This window comes from Ambystoma mexicanum, chromosome 1q (assembly GCF_040938575.1).
Source record: "Ambystoma mexicanum isolate Mex_15411 chromosome 1q, UKY_AmexF1_1, whole genome shotgun sequence".
In the NCBI taxonomy this organism is placed as follows: domain Eukaryota; kingdom Metazoa; phylum Chordata; class Amphibia; order Caudata; family Ambystomatidae; genus Ambystoma; species Ambystoma mexicanum.
Window position 1 is genome coordinate 1,504,314,572 of NC_090922.1, and position 18,290 is coordinate 1,504,332,861.

Genomic DNA, 18,290 nt, shown 5'->3' on the forward strand with positions numbered 1-18,290 from the left:
TACTGTGTGAGACAGGGCATGTTGCGGTGTGCTGGTTTATGATACTTGCCTGTATGTGTGCCATAGGCCATGTATGCATGTATGTGTGCAGGGACATCATGGTAATGCATGTGCGACCAGTGATGTGTGAAGCACATGGTTGTTGCATGTGTTTAAATGCGAAATGGGGAGCCCTATGCAGATCTTACACATGAGAGCATGCCAGTCTCTGTTCCTGGACATGAGTGGGGGTGAGGGATGGGTGCTGATGCCAGGTACATATATGGTAGCCATGTCTGTGTGCCTGACCTGCGTGTCTGTGACTTGTGCATGCCATGGATGCATGACACATGTGTGTGACAATGCACAGATTCAGTAAAGCAGCCAAATTACCCTTGTATCCGCTGTGTTTGGTGTGTTTGGGGCCAGATGGATGTGACTGAGGTGAAGTGTGTGCATGTGATGGGCATGAGCCATGATGCATGTGAGTTACATATCATTGAATGTTTCAAGAGTCCATTGGACATGCATGGAAATGTCCATGGCATGCACCATGCCTGTTACTGTGTGTGTTTTGCCTGGACTGACCCATGTGTTGTGGAGGGACATGATGGAAGTGTACTTTGACAGTGGTGCTCATCTGCTATTGCTTCCTGTCTAGGGGACCATTGTACAGTGCCCTGATGCTTGTGTTCTTTGGCTAGTGAAGAAGAGGGCGGAGACGGGGCTGTGGAGCAAGGCGGCGGGGATGCCCCCACGGCTGCAGCGGAAGGGGTGGGTGAGCCCCCACAGGGGCCTGCTACAGTGGGAGACGGTGAGGAGCCATCCAGGTTGGTGGTTTGCACAGAGGAGGAGGAGGCCGCCACTGGGGCACACATGGGCCCTGGGGGGGGCATCCCTGCTGGTGCAAGTGGTGCAGTCCAGGGCCAGGGGCAGGAGGCAGCACAGGTCACCGTGGAGGGGCCTGTGCATGTCGCTGTCCCTGACCCTGTGAGTGCACCACCATGCACCAGCAGGGATGCCCCGTCCCAGGCCTGTCCGCAGGTAGAGGGGCTGTCCATGTCACCTGACTCCCCTCCACCTGCGGACGTGGGAACCCCTGGCCGTGCGGAGAAGGTCCTGATTGGGGTCGCGATGCGCACGGCTGTGATTCGTGATGCCGTGCGTGCTTCCCGGGAGGAGCACGCACGTCATCACGAAGTGCACCGTGCCGACGTGGCCCAATTGGGATCGGCCATGTTCGGGGGTTTCCTGCATGTGTTGGCCAATGTGGCGTCCCTCTCCTCCTCTGTGCAGGCTATCCACCAGTCATTCTCCTTGCCGTCTTCCAGCCCAGATGCCACCAGGGCCCCCTGTGGACCTGCCCCGACCAATGCAGCCAGCTCGGTGGGGATCCCATCCCTGCCACAGTCGGGAGTCAGAGATCCAGCAGGGGTGGACACCAGAGCAACTGGACCCCAGCAGATGGAGGATGTGACGGCATCATCGGGCAGGGCACGTGCACGACGGCGTCGGTGGTTTCCATCAGCCTGGATGCCGTCGTGCTGGCACAGGCAGTTGCGTCGGAGGCAGCAGCAGGCTCAACGTGGGAGGCATCATGGCTCGGGGCCATCAACATCAGGGGTGCAGGCATCGGCCGGAGGGCAGGAGAACCCTGGAATGGGAGCGGCTTCCGTGTGGGAGCGGTTGTGCCAGCGGATAGGTGCGGAGCGGCAGCGGGCAGAGGAGGAACGGCTCACGATGGTCAGGGCGGAGGACTCCATGCGGAGGGCGCTGAGGCGGGCTGAGTGCCTCGAGGGTCTTCGCAGGGAGTTTGAGCTTGACACTGCGTTATCCCTGCGGGACCTCGGGGCCAGGGAACATGCCCGCCTCCAAGCCATTGACCAGGAGTTCGATGATGCCCTGGCCCATGACAACAACCAGTGAGCCGTCCGAATAGCCCCCTGCCTTTGTATATAGTTGTATAGTTAGGGTTAGGTTTCCTTTGTTTTTTTGGGTTTTTTTGGTTGCGATTGGACAATGCACCACTTTTTTGTATATAGTTCAGTTTTTAGTTAGTAGTCATAGTTAGGTTTAATTTGGTTGGGCTCATGGACCCAGGATGATCTTCTTCATGGTTCTTCATTGGCTTATTTTAATTTTTCAGATTATTTTCTTGGACATTCATCTTGTTTTGTTTGATTTGCGTTGTGTTTTTTCTTATTTCATTTCCATTCTACTTGCTGTTCAATACATATTATTTTTTTAATCTTCAATGTGTCGTATCATCTCATTGCTTTCAGGCATGTCATGTTGGGTGTTTTGTCATTCTCTTGCAGCCATTGTGTGTACAGACATGTGTTCAATTGCATTATTTAAATTGGGGGTGTAACATGTAATTGCCTTTGATATGTGGGTGGGTGTGATAGTTGGTTGGGCCTTTTGGCAGGGGAGGATGGGCATTACGGACATGATTGGGGAATGTTGGGACCCAGGTGCAGGGGGGCATGGATTGGACATGGGTGGGGGCCTGCTGGCAGGTGCCCCACAGTGCTGGGGGGGTGGGGGTGGTGGGTGACATGAGTGGGGGCCTGGTGGAGGGTGACCCTGCACTGCTGGGGTGTGGGGGTGGTGGGAGACATGAGTGGGGGCCTGGTGGAGGGTGACCCTGGTGGCTGGGGGGTGGGGGTGGTGGGTGACATGAGTGGGGGCCTGGTGGAGGGTGACCCTGCACTGCTGGGGTGTGGGGGTGGTGGGAGACATGAGTGGGGGCCTGGTGGAGGGTGCCCCTGGTGGCTGGGATGTGGGGGTGGTGGTTGACATGAGTGGGGGCCTGGTGGAGGGTGCCCCTGCACTGCTGGGGTGTGGGGGTGGTGGAAGACATGAGTGGGGGCCTGGTGGAGGGTGACCCTACACTGCTGGGGTGTGGGGGTGGTGGGAGACATGGGTGGGGGCCTGGTGGAGGGTGCCCCTGGTGGCTGGGGTGTGGGGGTGGTGGGAGACATGGGTGGGGGCCTGGTGGAGGGTGACCCTGCACTGCTGGGGTGTGGGGGTGGTGGGAGACATGAGTGGGGGCCTGGTGGAGGGTGCCCCTGGTGGCTGGGGTGTGGGGGTGGTGGGAGACATGAGTGGGGGCCTGGTGGAGGGTGCCCCTGCACTGCTGGGGTGTGGGGGTGGTGGGAGACATGAGTGGGGGCCTGGTGGATGGTGCCCCTGCAATGCTGGGGTGTGGGGGTGGTGGTAGACATGAGTGGGGGCCTGGTGGAGGGTGCCCCTGCACTGCTGGGGTGTGGGGGTGGTGGGAGACATGAGTGGGGGCCTGGTGGAGGGTGCCCCTGGTGGCTGGGGTGTGGGGGTGGTGGGAGACATGGGTGGGGGCCTGGTGGAGGGTGACCCTGCACTGCTGGGGTGTGGGGGTGGTGGGAGACATGAGTGGGGGCCTGGTGGAGGGTGCCCCTGCACTGCTGGGGTGTGGGGGTGGTGGAAGACATGAGTGGGGGCCTCGTGGAGGGTGCTCCTGGTGGCTGGGGTGTGGGGGTGGTGGAAGACATGAGTGGGGGCCTGGTGGAGGGTGCCCCTGGTGGCTGGGGTGTGGGGGTGGTGGGAGACATGGGTGGGGGCCTGGTGGAGGGTGACCCTGCACTGCTGGGGTGTGGGGGTGGTGGGAGACATGAGTGGGGGCCTGGTGGAGGGTGCCCCTGGTGGCTGGGGTGTGGGGGTGGTGGGAGACATGAGTGGGGGCCTGGTGGAGGGTGCCCCTGCACTGCTGGGGTGTGGGGGTGGTGGTAGACATGAGTGGGGGCCTGGTGGAGGGTGCCCCTGCACTGCTGGGGTGTGGGGGTGGTGGAAGACATGAGTGGGGGCCTGGTGGAGGGTGCCCCTGGTGGCTGGGGCGTGAGGGTGGTGGAAGACATGAGTGGGGGCCTGGTGGAGGGTGCCCCTGGTGGCTGGGGTGTGGGGGTGGTGGAAGACATGAGTAGGGGCCTGGTGGAGGGTGCCCCTGGTGGCTGGGGTGTGGGGGTGGTGGGAGACATGGGTGGGGGCCTGGTGGAGGGTGACCCTGCACTGCTGGGGTGTGGGGGTGGTGGGAGACATGAGTGGGGGCCTGGTGGAGGGTGCCCCTGCACTGCTGGGGTGTGGGGGTGGTGGAAGACATGAGTGGGGGCCTGGTGGAGGGTGACCCTACACTGCTGGGGTGTGGGGGTGGTGGGAGACATGGGTGGGGGCCTGGTGGAGGGTGCCCCTGGTGGCTGGGGTGTGGGGGTGGTGGTAGACATGAGTGGGGGCCTGGTGGAGGGTGCCCCTGCACTGCTGGGGTGTGGGGGTGGTGGAAGACATGAGTGGGGGCCTGGTGGAGGGTGACCCTACACTGCTGGGGTGTGGGGGTGGTGGGAGACATGGGTGGGGGCCTGGTGGAGGGTGCCCCTGGTGGCTGGGGTGTGGGGGTGGTGGGAGACATGGGTGGGGGCCTGGTGGAGGGTGACCCTGCACTGCTGGGGTGTGGGGGTGGTGGGAGACATGAGTGGGGGCCTGGTGGAGGGTGCCCCTGGTGGCTGGGGTGTGGGGGTGGTGGGAGACATGAGTGGGGGCCTGTGGAGGGTGCCCCTGCACTGCTGGGGTGTGGGGGTGGTGGGAGACATGAGTGGGGGCCTGGTGGAGGGTGCCCCTGCAATGCTGGGGTGTGGGGGTGGTGGTAGACATGAGTGTGGGCCTGGTGGAGGGGGCCCCTGCACTGCTGGGGTGTGGGGGTGGTGGGAGACATGAGTGGGGGCCTGGTGGAGGGTGCCCCTGGTGGCTGGGGTGTGGGGTGGTGGGAGACATGGGTGGGGGCCTGGTGGAGGGTGACCCTGCACTGCTGGGGTGTGGGGGTGGTGGGAGACATGAGTGGGGGCCTGGTGGAGGGTGCCCCTGCACTGCTGGGGTGTGGGGGTGGTGGAGGACATGAGTGGGGGCCTGGTGGAGGGTGCCCCTGGTGGCTGGGGCGTGGGGGTGGTGGAAGACATGAGTGGGGGCCTGGTGGAGGGTGCCCCTGGTGGCTGGGGTGTGGGGGTGGTGGAAGACATGAGTGGGGGCCTGGTGGAGGGTGCCCCTGGTGGCTGGGGTGTGGGGGTGGTGCGAGACATGGGTGGGGGCCTGGTGGAGGGTGACCCTGCACTGCTGGGGTGTGGGGGTGGTGGGAGACATGAGTGGGGGCCTGGTGGAGGGTGCCCCTGCACTGCTGGGGTGTGGGGGTGGTGGGAGACATGAGTGGGGGCCTGGTGGAGGGTGCCCCTGCACTGCTGGGGTGTGGGGGTGGTGGTAGACATGAGTGGGGGCCTGGTGGAGGGTGCCCCTGCACTGCTGGGGTGTGGGGGTGGTGGAAGACATGAGTGGGGGCCTGGTGGAGGGTGCCCCTGGTGGCTGGGGCGTGGGGGTGGTGGAAGACATGAGTGGGGGCCTGGTGGAGGGTGCCCCTGGTGGCTGGGGTGTGGGGGTGGTGGAAGACATGAGTGGGGGCCTGGTGGAGGGTGCCCCTGGTGGCTGGGGTGTGGGGGTGGTGGGAGACATGAGTGGGGGCCTGGTGGAGGGTGCCCCTGCACTGCTGGGGTGTGGGGGTGGTGGTAGACATGAGTGGGGGCCTGGTGGAGGGTGCCCCTGCACTGCTGGGGTGTGGGGGTGGTGGAAGACATGAGTGGGGGCCTGGTGGAGGGTGCCCCTGGTGGCTGGGGTGTGGGGGTGGTGGAAGACATGAGTGGGGGCCTGGTGGAGGGTGCCCCTGGTGGCTGGGGTGTGGGGGTGGTGGGAGACATGGGTGGGGGCCTGGTGGAGGGTGACCCTGCACTGCTGGGGTGTGGGGGTGGTGGGAGACATGAGTGGGGGCCTGGTGGAGGGTGCCCCTGGTGGCTGGGGTGTGGGGGTGGTGGGAGACATGAGTGGGGGCCTGGTGGAGGGTGCCCCTGCACTGCTGGGGTGTGGGGGTGGTGGTAGACATGAGTGGGGGCCTGGTGGAGGATGCCCCTGCACTGCTGGGGTGTGGGGGTGGTGGAAGACATGAGTGGGGGGCTGGTGGAGGGTACCCCTGGTGGCTGGGGTGTGGGGGTGGTGGAAGACATGAGTGGGGGCCTGGTGGAGGGTGCCCCTGGTGGCTGGGGTGTGGGGGTGGTGGAAGACATGAGTGGGGGCCTGGTGGAGGGTGCCCCTGGTGGCTGGGGTGTGGGGGTGGTGGGAGACATGGGTGGGGGCCTGGTGGAGGGTGACCCTGCACTGCTGGGGTGTGGGGGTGGTGGGAGACATGAGTGGGGGCCTGGTGGAGGGTGCCCCTGGTGGCTGGGGTGTGGGGGTGGTGGGAGACATGAGTGGGGGCCTGGTGGAGGGTGCCCCTGCACTGCTGGGGTGTGGGGGTGGTGGAAGACATGAGTGGGGACCTGGTGGAGGGTGCCCCTGGTGGCTGGGGTGTGGGGGTGGTGGAAGACATGAGTGGGGGCCTGGTGGAGGGTGCCCCTGGTGGCTGGGGTGTGGGGGTGGTGGGAGACATGGGTGGGGGCCTGGTGGAGGGTGACCCTGCACTGCTGGGGTGTGGGGGTGGTGGGAGACATGAGTGGGGGCCTGGTGGAGGGTGCCCCTGGTGGCTGGGGTGTGGGGGTGGTGGGAGACATGAGTGGGGGCCTGGTGGAGGGTGCCCCTGCACTGCTGGGGTGTGGGGGTGGTGGGAGACATGAGTGGGGGCCTGGTGGAGGGTGCCCCTGCAATGCTGGGGTGTGGGGGTGGTGGGAGACATGAGTGGGGGCCTGGTGGAGGGTGCCCCTGGTGGCTGGGGTGTGGGGGTGGTGGGAGACATGAGTGGGGGCCTGGTGGAGGGTGCCCCTGGTGGCTGGGGTGTGGGGGTGGTGGGAGACATGAGTGGGGGCCTGGTGGAGGGTGCCCCTGCACTGCTGGGGTGTGGGGGTGGTGGGAGACATGAGTGGGGGCCTGGTGGAGGGTGCTCCTGGTGGCTGGGGTGTGGGGTGGTGGGAGGCATGAGTGGGGGCCTGGTGGAGGGTGCCCCTGGTGGCTGGGGTGTGGGGGTGGTGGGAGACATGAGTGGGGGCCTGGTGGAGGGTGACCCTGGTGGCTGGGGGGTGGGGGTGGTGGGAGACATGAGTTGGACATAGGTGGGGGCCTGCTGGCAGGTGCCCCACAGTGCTGGGGGGTGGGGGTGCAAAGGGACATGAGTTGGTGTTCATTAGTTCAAGGAGACATGTGCCTTTGCTGGGGGGCATGCCCATGTTGGGTGGGCTGCCTGCGGGACATGACCAGGGATGCAGGGTAGTCCCCTGTGGTGTGGGCTGCCTGCAGGGGCCGTGGAGGGTGTTCCGGAGTACACCTGGTAGGACCCACACTGTCAAATCACATGTGGGACTCCCCGGCACCCCTGAAATACACGTACCGTGCAGAAATCGTGTGTAAAACTTCCCGCGCACCCCTGAAATACACGCGCCCAGGCTATTCGCGTGTAATACTTCCCGCGCACCCCTGAAATACACGCGCCCAGGCTATTCGCGTGTGGAACTCCCTGCGCACCCCTGAAATACACGCGCCCCCAGGCTATTCGCGTGTGGAACTTCCCGCGCACCCCTGAAATACACGCGCCCAGGCTATTCGCGTGTAATACTTCCCGCGCACCCCTGAAATACACGCACCCAGGCTATTCGCGTGTGGAACTCCCTGCGCACCCCTGAAATACACGCGCCCCCAGGCTATTCGCGTGTGGAACTTCCCGCGCACCCCTGCAATACACGCGCCCAGGCTATTCGCGTGTGGAACTTCCCGCGCACCCCTGAAATACACGCGGCCAGGCTATTCGCGTGTGGAACTTCCCGCGCACCCCTGAAATACACGCGCCCAGGCTATTCGCGTGTGGAACTCCCCGCGCACCCCTGAAATACACGCGGCCAGGCTATTCGCGTGTGGAACTTCCCGCGCACCCCTGAAATACACGCGCCCAGGCTATTCGCGTGTGGAACTTCCCGCGCACCCCTGAAATACACGTTCCCAGGCTATTCGCGTGTGGAACTCCCCGCGCACCCCTGAAATACACGCGGCCAGGCTATTCGCGTGTGGAACTTCCCGCGCACCCCTGAAATACACGCGCCCAGGCTATTCGCGTGTGGAACTTCCCGCGCACCCCTGAAATACACGCCCCCAGGCTATTCGCGTGTGGAACTCCCCGCGCACCCCTGAAATACACGCGGCCAGGCTATTCGCGTGTGGAACTTCCTGCGCACCCCTCAAATACACGCGCCCAGGCTATTCGCGTGTGGAACTTCCAGCGCACCCCTCAAATACACGCGCCCAGGCTATTCGCGTGTGGAACTTCCCGCGCACCCCTGGAATACACGTAGCCCGCTCCCCCAGGCCCGGTCGCGTGAGGAACTTCACGCGAACCCCTGTAATACACGTAGCCCGCTACCCCAGGCCCGATCGCGTGAGGAACTTCACGCGAACCCCTGTAATACACGTAGCCCGCTACCCCAGGCCCGATCGCGTGAAGAACTTCACGCGAACCCCTGTTATTCACGTAGCCCGCTCCCCCAGGCCCGATCGCGTGAGGAACTTCACGCGAACCCCTGAAATACACGTAGCACGCTCCCCCAGGCCCGATCGCGTGAAGAACTTCACGCGAACCCCTGTGATGCACGTACCCTGCTGAAATCGCGTGTGAGACTTCAGCGGGTGTCCGTGTTTGTGGGTACCCCTTTGCACGTCATTTTTCCTGGAGGGCCACAGTATGGGACATTCATCATGGCAGTATATAGGTGCTATTTGTTGGCGCACCTTTTGGCGCACATTTCTTACAGCCGCAGAGACGCTACCGCCTGCTTTCTTGTGGCGGTCGTGTTTGTGCCTGTGCGCTGGTTTGAGCGTGCGCTTTTTTCCCCTATTCTATTCCATGAATACGTGTTGTAGGCGAGCGTGTGGGCGTTCCGCGCACTTGTGCCCTGTACTTCCCCCGTGATGCCCACGTTTTGGCAAGTTGTTCCCCATTCCGAGTGTTACGCCCGTGTTCCGCCTACTTTTGTTGCGTGCGCCGCGCTATGTGCGAATTTCGCTGTGGCCTGTGCGATTTTCGCTGTGACCTGGCGCACGCTGTTAGATGGCCTGTGCGCCAACGTGCGCGGCGCACTTTTTATCGCACATCCGTTGGTTTTCTCGCGCACGGACTTCCATGAATCGACGTGCGCTGCTTTTCGTGCGATTTTCGCACTTTCACTGCGATTTTCGCTATTCCACTGCGATTCGCACGTTTTTGCCCACTTGCGCCGCGCTAATTATTCCATGAATCGGCCTGTATGTGTTTAGATGGGGAGTGTATAGTGAACGAAGTCTATTGTATTCTAAAATGCAAGGAATATCAGCGTTTATTTTACTTGCATCAAAGTTGATTAGAAATATACCGTCAAGTGAACGTAAGCGTGATAGTGCTACGTAGCTCATGCCTTCTTTAAAGACTGTGTTACCAATGTCTATCATTGCTTTGTCTAGGGTAACACCTTGTGATTTATGAATGGTGACTGCGTATGCAAGAGTTAGAGAAAATTGTTCTCTGCGTACATACATGTCTTTGAAGAGAAGGAATCGAGCTGTTGAGCATCCTATTCTTTTTACTTCTGAAAGTTTGTCAAAGTGAATATTGACAAACTGAATTTTGTTGTCACGTGGGTATGTTTAAAAGCCAACAACTGTACCCAGTGCTCCAATAACTAGTCCTTGGTCCACGTCAAGGTTACGTTTCAGCATAATTTTAATATCTTTTCCAAGCCTGCTGTGTTTGAGATTGATTTTTCTAAACTATTTAGTCTTGTTGTGGCGTGATCACACATGGGTAGTGTCATTCCATCTAGTTTGTCTCTGGCACTAATTTCCATTATTGGTTGCATTTCTTTACTTAACATTATTTCATTGAATTTGAAACAGCTTGCAAGAGTTAGCATTAAGGCCATACAATTGACATTTTTGTGGGGTAATTGTTCCATAACATCTGTAGCACATGCATTATCACCATAAAGTGCATGAATGTGCCGGGTTTTCAATATTGCTTCTGCTTCTTTAGAAAGTATACCAACTCTGATACTTTTTAAGTTGTTGGCATAAGTGAGATCTGCAGATTGCCGCATGTTTTCTGTTAATTCTCTGTATTGGAAATGTTGCCAAAGGTTGACATTTTCAATGCTGCCAACAGTTTTACGGCAGAGTTTGTGTCCTAATGTTTTAAAAATATGCTCACCTTTTACTAGTGTCAATTGAAGAAGAGCTCTGAAAACAATAATGTGTTTTCCTGCAAAGAGCTCTTCATAGTTTGTTTTGAGTACTTCTTGTAATCTGAGGTGAATCAAAGCCAACATTAGGTTGGATACCATGCTCACTTCCTCTATTAGTAGCATTTTCATTTGTTTCAAAACTCTGCGTAGTTCCATTGCAGCTTCTGCAGAAAGTTTGTAATAATCTAATTTGTTTTGGTGTTCTACTGGCAGGAGTAGTAATCGGTGTAAAGTGACACCACCTATGTTGTAGGCAGCTAAACCTGTGGGGGCAGTGACAACAGCTGACAGTTTGTTGTTTGTCAATTGTTGAAGGAACTTACTAATGATTTTGATTAGGAATGTTTTGCCAGAACCAGCTTCACCACTGACATACAATAGTATAGGTTTGTAATTTTGACAGGTGCATTCTTTGTTTTCATGTTGTACACTATGTGCAATTTCTTTTGTTACTTCTTGAAAAATGCTACGTTGCTCATTGTTTAGCTTTGATTGTAGTATAGTTAAGTCTTCTTTATCTTCATACTGGCACATGGTGTTTTCTACTTCTATCATAGTTAATTCTGCCTCATTTGTTATTAGTGGGTCTCCCAGTGGTTCTTGGCTTCCTGTGACAGAAGGTTGGCTACTGTCAGGAGTGTCCTTATCTAGTTGGGCCTGGAGTTCTTCTTAGTGTTGCTGTTCATTGTGCAACATTGTTTTGTACTGTGCAAAGTTTACATCAGTTATACTGCTTTCATTTGCTTTGAAAGCGTCTTCATATGAGTCATAGTTATCTAGTATTTCTTCTTCTTTTCTCCATGGTTTAAAGAGTTGTAGCAGGGACATGTAATATACTTCTTTATGTTGAGGAGTCTTTAATGACAATTTGATATGATTAATTAAATTTGGTTTGGTGAGTTTTACTAAGCTGCCTTCACAGTTTGTCACTTTGTATTTACGGTTTTGTTCATCAGGTTTTATATTATTTTTGTATGTGTAGTTTTGGGCTATGTGGTATGGACACATGTTTTCCAAAGTGGTACTCCTGTTTGGGTAGTATGTGTCCAATAAATTGTTTTTTAAAATGTCTTGGCTGTTGGGATCATGTTTGGCTATTGTTTCTATATCTTCGTATGATTTTAGAACTCTTTTTCTAGATTTAGCTGGACCAAGACTTAGCCATACTATCTTTGCAGATTTACCATACAATGCAGTACCAGTTAATCGATCAGCTGCTTCATAGGATCCACATTCTCTATGGGACAGCATTTTTATGTCCAAGCTTTATAATTTCTGAGACACTGTTTTATCTGATGACAGGTCATTCCAGAGGTCTTGGAGCTCTGTCTTTTCTGATTTGGTTAAGTATGCTGTGACATATCATGCAACTGCAGTAGAATTGTCTGCAATGTACTGCACATCTATGTTTGCATTCCATAAGTGGGCAATGATTGCATTGTAATCATTGATATATTTTTCTTCTTCTTTTCTTTTTATGCAATATGTATTTTTAGGTGACTTACCTTTAACACTATGTCTAACTGAAGACATGAGGTTGTTCACTTGACCTGTATTTGTAACTGGTCTAGGGAAACCAAATCGGCATTTGGTGTAGTATTTCCCTTTGTTTTTGTATTTGCGACGACAATATTTGCCACATTTGTGTCTTTGGAATTGTAAAAATGTTTTTGCATGAAGATCACTATTTGTGGATTCTGATGGAATTTCACAAGTGACATATTTTCCAATAAACTGTAAAACAGTGGCATCACTGTCTTGACCAAATTTACGAGCATCTTTAATCCATAAAACCATATGGACATGTGGTGCTCCTCTGGCTTGGTATTCTTTTCTCCAAAAGAAGTGTTGCACTTCTCCAAGGGGAGGAACAGTTTTATTACAAATAAAATGTAGCATAGCAATGAAGCGATGATGAAAATATCTTGAAAAATGAACAGGATCCTGAGAACAAAGTTCTCCAGGTGTTAGTATATCTACGTTTGTTTTGTTTTCATTTGATATGCGTAGGAAAGCATGTAAATCTTCCCATGCATATTCTGCACAACTTAATGTAACAAACCAAGTGGGTGGGCCAAGGTTTCTGATCATACAACGTACATCTCCATGACGGTGAAACCAGTACTCTTTAGTACCACACATATTTGCTAATAGATTTGTAAGATTTGCTTGTAAAACCTCATCTTTTTGTTGAACTTTTTGTAATAATTGCGTAGCTGTGATATTTTGAAAGTGTGATCCTGATTTTAATATGTGTGCAACTCCGTAACATAAAGTTGCTAGTTCATTTTCAAAGAGTAGGTGGAATATGTATTCCACATTTTGTCGAAATCTGGGATCTTCAGAATACATTCGTAATGAGCGATATTCTGATGCTGATATTTGAATAGGTCTATCATCGTATCTTCCTCCTTTGCCAGTCGGAAAGAGTAGAGGAAAAGCACGTGCTTCTATACTTTTTTCCCATATGCTGATTGGTGATCCTTTTGTTTGACGCATTTGGTACGTTTCCAGTGCATCTTCTATGGTGTCATTAGAGTGCAATGGATGAATTGTATAATGGTCTAAAGTGTTTGATATTGTAGCAGGATCTAGGAGCTCAAATTGACCAGCTTCTTGTGTCTCTTGAATTATTTCAGTTGTATCTTTCAAGTTTTCTTCAATATTAATTTCTTTGTAATATTCATTATTCTCTTTAAGATATTGCAGGGCTTCTCTAACTTTATGTAAATCTACCAGTTGTTGCCAAATGTGTTTGTCTTTTGTAGGTACTCCATTTACCAAGATAATTAAAGATTGTTGTATTGGACGTTGCACTCCGAGAGTGTGCACATTTTCTTTTAGATCTAATGGTAAATACACTACTTTTCCACGAATACCTTTCACTAATTCAGAGGGAGGTAATTTTGCAGTTTTTGGTTGAAGGCGTATTTGTGCTTGAAATTGGTGCACTGTTTGAATTATGATGCTCTCATATAAATTAAGTTGTTGAAGGGGTTTTGGTAGTGGATATAATTCCAAGTTATTTGTGATAGCACATGAAGGAGTTTGGTTGTTGTCAAGTTTTGTAGTGCAGTAACTGCAAAGTATTATGGGGTCAATTATTTCGTATTTCTTTTCTGTTATAAGGTAGAGAGCTAATTCAAACCATTTAGATTCTTCATTGTCTTCTATTTTGTATGATAGGTCTACAGTTTTTGTGTTATTTTTATAAAAAGGTTCTGCGGCAACATACACACACGTGGTTTGGTACTTCAGCTGAAGTGCTTTCAATTTTTAGTATTTCTTTTTTGTATGTGTGTAGTGAAAGGTTGCCATGTGCAGAATTGTTACGAAGTTGGTGTACAGCTAATTCATCTTGTAAGTGGGTTTCACTTCCAAAATATTTTGTCTGGATATACTTGATTTCTTTTAGTAGGTCTTTTGCTGTACCATGTAGAAGAATGTTATTTAAATTGGCTAGTGCTAAAGCAGGACTTTTAGCATAGTACAGTTTATAAACTAGATTTCTAATACTTGCATGATGTGTTGATATCCCTTTGATATCATGGAGGGTTGTTTTGCAAGTAGGTCCTGTAATGCAGGCCAATGCATGTCCTTGTAGTCCTGTGTACTTGCGTACTGGACAAGTATTCATATTTTGCAGTAGTTTAATTCTGATTTTGTCTTTGTTTTTTACATATTGATTGAGGAATTGGCGTAAAGACTTGAACATGTTTTTGGGAATGTTACACATTGACGTGCATGGCCATTTGTACACTAGATGTTCTGATTCAGTTGAATGGAGGGGTAAATCTATGTTTTCAGGGCATATTTTTGTAAGGAGTACTTCTTGTTCCATTATGGTATTATTAACTTTTTCATAACCTCGACCTATGTATGGCAATTGTATTTGTTTGCATTTGTTTGTACGCTTCTTCATTAAAGTATGGTTTTGTGCTTGTAGTGTGACTCCATTCACCTCCACAGATATTTAAGAAGTTATTTCTGTTGACATTTCGTTTATTGAGAAGTTTTTTTTGTAATTTAGTTATTAGTTTTGTTAGTGGTTTTATTCTGTTTAACACTAAAATGAATAACTTTCTTTTGAGAAGAATTGCACTGTCAATCAACGCTTCTAAGATTACTTTTCTACGATAGGTTTGAAGTGTTGAACCTGGTTTCTCTCCTGTTTTCATAAGATTTTGAAGGACTTTGTGATGGAACATTTTGGCTAAAATACTTTTCTTGGTATGCTTACTTTGTACTACAGCAAGATTTATAGCAGAAGTTTTATTTGTAGTGATAGTTTATTTTCTGTTAATTGTTTTTTGGTTTGTTTTACTTTTTGATAGAGGAGGCAACGTTTTTGTACTAGAAACTTCTTCTGTTTCACTACATGACTGTATTATCTGTTGTGTTTCAACTTTTTTTTACAAATTCTGCTATAGATGGATGTTTATGTTGGAGAGTTTTCTTTTCATTTGCTCTACTTCTGCGTTTCTTTCTATGGAGTTGCTTTTTGGTAGGCATTCCTTAGGGTCTGTTGAAAAAAATACAGAAGGTATGGGTTGGGGTGTTCTGGAATGCATGTGTGTTGTGTGCGTGAGTGTTTGAGTAAGATGATAAAGATGTATGTAATGGTGTGTGATTGTGCTTTGGGAAGTACAACTACTAGGGATGGGTATTCTTGAATTAATGTGTTACTAAACTGGGGTTCAGATGACAGAAAAAAGTAAGCCAGTGGTTTGGAGAAGTATAAATAGTATATCTAAAGCTATACAATTAAAACAGTTGTTTGTTCTACAACATCTAAATTCTAGCGGCTGAGTTGGGTAATTTGCGTGTCGAAAAATAGGAAGTTGTGGGCCATTCTGCCAGTAAATTACTGTTTAAGACGGGGGGATTTTCGGTCAGAATGGTGCAGAATCTCTATTTTTAGGCACAGAAATAGCATGAATTAACCTTACAGTTTGTTTGAGTAATAATTAAAATATTATGGTAACATTTTACTTACTTTTTTTCGAAAATGAGCAGCTTGCTTCTTAGTTGTTCTTTGTACTTCAAATTCGGCTGCTTCTTTTCTGGAGAATGGTCTTCACTGCAATTGTAAAAGAAAGAAATTAGTAATTTGGATTGTATATAGCACTGTTTTTAATTTAGACATAGATTTTTTAAATTGAAATGCTCAGCGCCTTCCTCAAAACCATTAAAACTATCTTCTGACTAACTGTAGGAAAGAAAATATCTTTACTATGGCTTGTGAAATTCATAATGTACCACAGTATACCACTATTCCTGTAACTAAGCTTTTCCACATAATAGTGAGTCAATGTCATAGCCTGCTTTTCCACGCAATACTGAGTCAATGTCATAGCCTGCTTGTCCTATATAAATGTAAGTAATTATATAAATTGAAAAAATTAAAACCAATTATGTGTTTGTACAAATATTATTGTTTGAGATTTGATCATAGAGTGTGCATTTAATTTTCTTTGATTATATGTAGTCTATATATTTTATTTCAAAAATATTGTTTAACATTATTTGCGTGTGTGTGTGTGTGTATGAAGAAATTAAACAGCATAAAGGTTTGTAAGTCACAGTTCATTTTAGGACAATGAAAAAATGATCGTAGATTCATTTTACAGATTATACAAGGTAAAAGTCGGTTAGAAAATGTGTTCATGTACTGTATCGAAAATATGCATACCTGTAGTTTGTGTTCATGCATATGGATATGGACGAAGCTGCAAGTAGAAATCTTGGAGACTTCTATAGTATTTCTCGTAGATCGTGCTTGCCAATGGTATGAGACTTGTACTCCGAGAGATTCACCGTACATTTGCAGTGATGATCTATGATGATGCAGTTACATGTAGAGGTCTTGGATTTGATTGGTGGATGGTCATGTGATTTCTTAGCTACATCCAATGAGGGAATGGTACAGAGAGTGAAGTGGAAATGGTAGAAGGGCTGTCCATGTTACGATATGTTCGTGGACATGGCGGTAGTTCTAGTACACTGCGTATTACATCCGGGGAATTTGGGGTGGGGAGGCATGCAAATGAGATTGAATGTAGCAAGGGATTGGTCAGTAAAGTTTAGTGAGTGTGTTGTGCTAGGAGAGATTTTCTCAGATATTCTTTTTGCTGAGAGAAGAACAGATAGCTATGGCTGAGTGTTTCAATAAACAGATTGTGTGGATTTTGGGAGACTCGTGGAAACATTGGTTGAAGGTGCATGCAGAAAGCTGTGGAGTATCTATAGATCTTGGATTCCCACATGTGGAAGTGCACTGGCATGGAGTGCGTGGAATGAAGTGGTTGGACTTGCTATCTCTCTGTGCAACTTTGAAGATAGAGGAACATCCAGACATAATTGTAATTAATTGTGGAGGGAACAGTTTAGGACATGTGTCTGGAATTTCTTTGCAATTTGCAATGAAAGAAGGACTTCAGAAGATCATGGACATGTTTCCAAACTCCAAAGTAATTTTTTCACGGATTGCGTAGAGACAAATGTGGCTTCGTTCTTTCTCATGTGGTCCACAAATGGAGAAAGCAAGGCGTAATGTCAATAAGGCTGTTTGTGCCTTCCTAAGAGATTTTGGCATGTCCTCTTTTCACAATGAAAATATTATGTTTCGTAGTACATACATTTTTCGCAGAGATGGAGTCCATCTTACTTATGCTGGCAATCAGATTTTTCTGAGAAATGTACAAAATGCATTGCGACCTTTTTTAGAAATACAGCATCCATTTTGAAGTAGGTGTTAAGTATTTATAATTTTTGACATACAAACACCTCCCAAAGGCTCTTTTCAGAGCCACCACTTGCTCCCAGAGAAAAATGCAATGGTTACAATAGGGTAGCACCCCAATTTTTTTTATGTTCGCGAACTGTCCGCGGACTTTTAAGATATACAAAGGTCCCTGCTTTATTTATCTTCACTTCTATTTTTTTAACTGTGAAAGGCGGCTCTGAAAAGAGCCTTATTTTTTTTTTGTTTTTTGTTATTTTGTTTTCTTTTTGGTTTTTTATACACAACACACTAGGAGAGGATGGGAAAGGAGGGGAGGGTAAAGGGGGTACACCAACCACAGCGATAAGAAAGGGAGAGCTGAGAGAGGAAGATGTAGAGTGGGTTTTATTTGGGTAGTGAGCAGGTCTTCTCGTGCTCTGAGACAAAAGTCTCAAAAGCACTCCGAAGTCGCTCCCCCCTGCAGAGTACTGTGTCACAGTACATACATACAACTGTGACCCTCGAAAGGTAAGGGTCATCAGAATTCTGTATGGCCTGTCAGGCAGCTTGAGGAGGACGCTGTCCCACAGAGGTGTTCCTTGTGGTGACGGGATCAGAAACGGAGGATGAAGTAGAGGCAATCAACCTACTACTCTCTTCGCAAGGTACAACCTGGCGAATGGCGCCAGTGTGGAATGAGTTCAGGTGTCGCTTCATGGTCGTGGTCCCAAAGCTGTACGCACCATGCCTCCCGCGACTGAGTACCATTTTGCACTCATTGCAGGTGACACGGTTCGCACGAGCCTTAGGAACATTCCCATGAACGGTAAACAACCGCCACACCCAAGAGTCACGCCGAGGGCGGGTAGTAGGAATTTCCTCTACCTCATTCTCGTCATCCTCTTCTTCCTCCTCTGTATCCTCACTCCTGTTCCCCTCTTCAGGCCCTTGGGGAGATGGTGGTGGTGGAGGGGGTGGGGTGGTGCTGAGGCAGATTTAGCACCAGGTGGCAATAGTGGAGCCATGGATGTCATCGGCTTGGAGATGGAAATCTCAAAATCTGCAAAGCATGAAGTAAAATGCAGTGTGCTCTGTGGAATAGCCAGAAACACAATGAGAATGAGCTCTAGGGTGTGGTCTTTTATAGGGGTGCTTGTACGCGGTTCATGGACATGCGCGCCATCCACAAGACAGATCGAACACCAAAAATGGTTCAAAAAGTCACAAAAACTATGTGGAAATTTAGGATTAGTATGTGGGATTTGTGGTATGGTGAGTTTTTAATGAGAAATATTGTGGATTATTGGAAATGTACTTTTAAACTGTTCGGG